This window comes from Microtus ochrogaster, chromosome 18 (assembly GCF_000317375.1).
Source record: "Microtus ochrogaster isolate Prairie Vole_2 chromosome 18, MicOch1.0, whole genome shotgun sequence".
NCBI lineage: Eukaryota > Metazoa > Chordata > Mammalia > Rodentia > Cricetidae > Microtus > Microtus ochrogaster.
The window spans coordinates 59,538,737-59,544,516 of record NC_022020.1 but is presented as its reverse complement, the minus strand read 5'-3'; positions in this window follow the sequence as shown (position 1 = coordinate 59,544,516).

Below are 5,780 nucleotides of genomic sequence, written 5' to 3'. Positions count from 1 at the left end.
AGCATTGCCTGCTCTTCCAAAGGTCCTGAGTTCAATTCCCAGCAACCACATGGTGGCTTACAACCATCCGAAATGAGATCTGATGCCCTCTTCTGCCACAGAGAAACCCTGTCTCAAAAAAACAAAAAACAAAAAAAAAAAAATAAAATAAAATAAATAAATAAAGGCGTGCACCATCATCCCTTCTGCAAATAAAATCTGGATTGTCATTTTTGCCTTGACCTCACAGAGGTCCATCTACTTCTGCTTTCCTGAGTGCTGGGATTAAAGGTGTGCACCACTATGCCCAACCTGGTAGACAATTGAATCAATAACCTTAAAAGATGTTTGCATGGAGAAAGAAGATCTGGTGTATATACACATACTGGAATATTATTCAACCCTAAAAAGGACTTTGAAAACATGGAACAATGCAGATACACCATGAAGACATTATACTAAATTAAACAAACCAGTTACAGAAGGACAAACAGTGTGGGATTTCCCTTCAGGAGGCTGTGAAGAGCAGAAAGAATAGATTTGGGAGGGTGACAGATTGTTATTTAGTATCTGTTTTAAAGTTTCAATTTTGTTTGTTTGTTGTGAAGTGGTTTGTCCAACAACCGGTATGTTCTCAATACCACTAGACTCCAGTTTACTTTAAAATGGCTAAAATAGTCCATTCTATGTCATACACACACACACACACACACACACACACACACACACACATATTTTCCCTGTCCCTACTCTAGTAGCCTGTCTAGGAATCTCCTCAAATGATGTAATTAAAAATGAGAACAATATGTCCGCATGTGGGGATTGACTTAAATCTTATATTGACAAAAATGAGGAAAACCCAAGCAAAACCATGGCAGAAGGAGGAACTTACAGAGTTATCTTCAGTGAGAAGAGGCACGATGCCTCCATTGCCATGCCTACCCCAGGAGGTCAGGGAATGAACAGCATGAGGAAGCACGAGCAACTAGCCGCATTTCAAACCATCTCCACATATGCATCTGGGTCTAGCTGCTGGGAAAATGGAAGCTCTGTAAACAGTGGGCATTCTGGGTGGTAGGGACCACAGGGCCCTGTTTATGATCTTCGTCTGCATCCTAGACTTTGGAGATGAACGTGCATTAATTACTTTTATGTTGGGAAAAGTGATAAATCAATTTTAAGAAAGCCGTCGGCTTGCAGGAGCATATCTGCTCCCAGCTGGATCTGGTCTGTTCGGGAAGTGGTTAGCACCCCAGGCGGCTTTAGAAGCATGTGCTTTGCATCACTCTCGGGGCGGGTAAGGTCTGTGATGTATGTTGGTGTCTGTAAAGCACCAGGGCCACAGTGTGGGTGTTCATAATGGGTATTTGTGCTTAGGTAACTGCAGCCTAAAGTGCCTTCTTTTGCTTTGAGGAGTCTGGGGTATTGGCTGGTCTGCAGTGGCTACAGCAAGACCTTTCGAATATCGGTGAGTGAGTACAGATCAGAAATGCTACAGACACAGGTCTGTTGTGTATTTCACATTTGCAGAGGATGTGGTTGACAAGAATGATTCACAGGGGGTTAGCCAATATGTCAAAACACAATTGCGTGTCAAATACTTAGCCAATATGTCAAAACACAATTGCGTGTCAAATACTTAGCAGTCCATGTTTTTTTGTTTAAGACATTAGCAGTTTGAAACAATATATTATAATAGAAGAAAAGTTCTCATTTATTAATAGTGACCAGTAAAGATAAGGTGTTCCCCCCCCCCAAATCTACATACATATGATCAGGATGAAGAAAACTTCTCCTCCTCCTCCACCTCCTCCTCCTTCTTTTTCTCCTTCTCCTTCTTCTTCCTCCAAAACAGGGTTTCTCTGTGTAGCCCTAGCTGTCCTGGAACTCACTCTATAGACCAGGTTGGCCTTGAACTCACAGATCTGCCTGCCTTGTGGGATGCAGCTGTGTCTCACTATCACCCACATGAAAACTTCTGTATATTAGGGAAAAGCTGAAAATCCCCCTATGCAGCTGTTAATCCTTTTCAATTTAAGGTATAGTGTAATTTGGTCCCAGCTGAAGCTCACACAAAAGTTAAGCAAGGGAGTTGGCCAGGCTGAGAGACCACAACTTAAGTTTAAATGAGAGATAAATACTAGGTATTTTGATAAATAAGAACCATGGGCAGGTATTAGGCCAACCAAATATTAAAAGTACTATAAAACTTTCATAATGTATGAGTTGGTCCATAGCTTTTAACTGGTACTTGTTCAGCGAGACTTGCAATGGAGCAGAGAAGCCAGAATATTTCAAACACATATGGTTTTTTGTCAAAGGTCAATGTATGGTCTTGGTAATTTCTGTAAGTTCATTTTCTGTTTTATTAATCTCTGTCCTTTTCATCATTGCCTTCTTTCTTTGGACTTAATGTTTTTTTTAATTTTTATGTGTTATTAGTGTGTATGGTCTGTGATGGATGTGAGTGTAGCATGTTTGGAGGTCAGAGGACAGCCTTCCAAAGTCAGCTCCCTCCTTCCACAGGCTCACCACACTTGAATGGCAAGGGCTTTTACCTGCTGAGCCAGCTTACTGGCCTTTAATGTGACCACCCCCCACCCCCACCCCCCGCTGCCAACTAATCTGAAATATTAAAAATCACTAATTTCCAGCCTTCCTTCTTTTATAACGGGAATGTAGAATATACATTTTTCTTTTACATAATGTTAGGGACAGCCTTCCAGTCCTGGCATTTTCTAGGTCCACTTTGTTCTATTAACAACATTTCCACTTAGGTCATTAAAAATGGGCTTCTTTGTTCCCAAATATTTGAGGACATTTTCCAGCCTTCTCTTTGTATCTTAATTTCATAATGGTCAGAAAGTATATTCTGAATGGTTTTAAAATTTTGTGGCTACTAGTCACCGACAAAGATAGAATTTCAACTTGGCCATTTTGACTCATGTGTATGATCTTCGTACTCCGGAGGGAGAGGCAGGAGGATCACAAGTTTAAAGCCAGCCTGGGCGAGATGGCAAGACCCAGTCTTAAATCAAAGCTGTATACAAATAAAATTAAAACTTGTATTTGAGTAGGGCGGTGGTGGTGCACGCCTTTAATCCCAGCACTTGGGAGGCAGAGGCAGGCAGATTTCTGTGAGTTCGAGACCAGCCTGGTCTACAAGAGCTAGTTCCAGGACAGGCTCCAAAACCACAGAGAAACTGTCTCGAAAAACCAAAACAAACAAACAAACAAACTTGTGTTTGTTTGTGTGTGGGTATGATGCCACAGAAATGGGTCAGCGGCAACTGTGTGAGGTTGCTTCCTGCTTCCCTTTACATGGGTTCCAGGGATGGAGCTGAGGTGGCCAGGCCCAGCACCTGCTGGGTCATCTCAGTGGCACTATGAAAGCTGTGTGTTGTTTATAAAGCAGACCTGTTGGCATCAGTATTTCTAGCAGCTACTCAGGAGGCAGAGGCAAGAGGATCAAAAGTTCATGGCCACCTGTGCTACAGAATGAACCAGTTTCTTCTGGATAACTTAGAAGAGATTCTGTCTCAGAAATAAAATGTACCGGGCTGGAGAGATGGCTCAACCATTAAGAGCACTTGATGCTCTTGCAGAGGACAGGAGCTTGGTGCCAGCACCAGAAACTCCTGCATCTCCGGCTGCCGGAGATCTGATTCCTCTGGCTGCTGTGGCCTTCATCCTCACATGCACACACCTACACAGACAGACAGACATATCACACACACATTACATACACAAACATCACATACATGCACACACCACACGCACATATACCACACACATTACATACACAAACATCACATACATGCACACACCACACGCACATATACCACACACATTACATACACAAACATCACATGCATACACATCACACACATTACACTCACATAGATCACACATACAAACATCACATACACAGACATCACATTCACACACAAACATCACATACACATACATCACACACACAAATATCACACACACCTTACATACACACATATCACACATACATTACATACACAGACATCACATACAAACATCACACACACATACATCACACATGCACACACATATCACATACACAAACATCACACACATTACATACACACATACATATCACACATATACATTGCTCACACACATATCACATTCAGTGAGGAAAACAATAAAAAGGAAAAGGGGACCAGGGGGTAGCAGTGTGGAGTGCTTTGCTGACCACTTGGCAAGCCTTAACTCCAGGCTCTAGCGCTGCCAAAGAAAAGAAAAGAAAGTAGAAGACGAAGTGGTTACAAGCACAAACTCTGGGGCCGGACGACCTAGATTTGAATCTTGGCTCTGTTGCTAACTAGCATTCTATCTCAATACTCTCCCTGATAAGGCAGGGGAAGAATAACAGCACTTTGGTCATTTCACCCTGAGATTAGTATGAAAATAAAGTAATAATATCATCAACATACACTAAACACTTCTAAAAGTACTTGGCACATAGTAGGGGTCTCTAAGTGTATGCTTTAAAACAAATAGCAATCATTGGCCCGGGATTAAGTTTTTAAATTTAAATTTTGACTCTTTTGAGACCAGATCTTGTCATATGGCCCACACGTGTTTTATCCAGTGCCAAAGCTTTCCCAAGCGCTTTGTACCACCATACTTAGGTACGATTATTATTAATGAAGTCGACCCAAACACAGGAACAATCGACTCTTATGCCAGGAGACAGATGAGCTCACGTAGAGTTAAAGATGAAACCTAAGATCCTGAAATAAGAGATGCTGGGAAGTCCCTTTCCTTAGGAACCCTGAACTGCTCAGGAAGAGTACCGGAGGGATCAATGGCCGATCGGATCGTTCAGTCCTGAGCAGACTTCCTTCAGGGAGTGTGGATTCCCTGCTTTCAAGGAAAGCTCTCATCTTGCAACTTTCCTGTTAAAAAAAAAAAAAAGGACCTGCTCTGACTTCCTCGCCTACTGGTCCAAAACTCTGCACAGTCTTTTTCAACTTCTGTCCAAGGGACTAAATGTTGTATTCTGTTCTGTGATCACCCGGAGACATGATTTCCAATTCTCCCCCATCATGGCTACTCTCCTTTGGGGACCTCCCTAGGTCAACAATCCTGTTGAAATCTAGCACCCAAATCCAGCTTTTGGGTCTGGAATGTTCTATGCTTGAGTATCAAATGAGCAAATGAATGCAGGAATGAATGATGTAATCTGGTCATGTGACTTGCTCTCGTCACTAAAATGTGAGGGAAACAGCCTGGCACTGTCCTCTTGTTTTTCCCTGTTTTTCCCACAGAAATGGAACCTGGCAGCACAGACTCCCCGCCCCCCCGCCTGCCACAGTGGCTGCTGTTATTTTTTTGTGCAGTTGTGTCATTGGTTGGGGGAGGGGAGGATAATCTACCTCCATCTTCCCCAACTGAGTTACAGACACCTGGAAAAGGGAAGATAGTAATCTTGCAGGCAGAACCAGCAGGACCCAGAGGGGAGACCAGATCCTGCAACGCTCAGGTGTGATCTGGGAAGGTCACCTAACTACCGAGGATTCACTCTTTTTCTTTGTCTAATCTTGAAGCCAGAGCCTCACGTGTGCTGCTGGGCAACCACTGTGCCTCTCAGCTACAGCACCAGTGACAAATGGCAACCTTAATTCAAGATGGAATTAATTCATCTTAATTCAAGAGCTCACCTCTTTCCCTTCTCTTTCTTTCTTTTTCCTTTTCTTTTTCTTTGGTTTTTCGAGACAAGGTTTCTCTGTGGCTTTGGAGCCTGTCCTGGAACTAGCTCTGTAGAC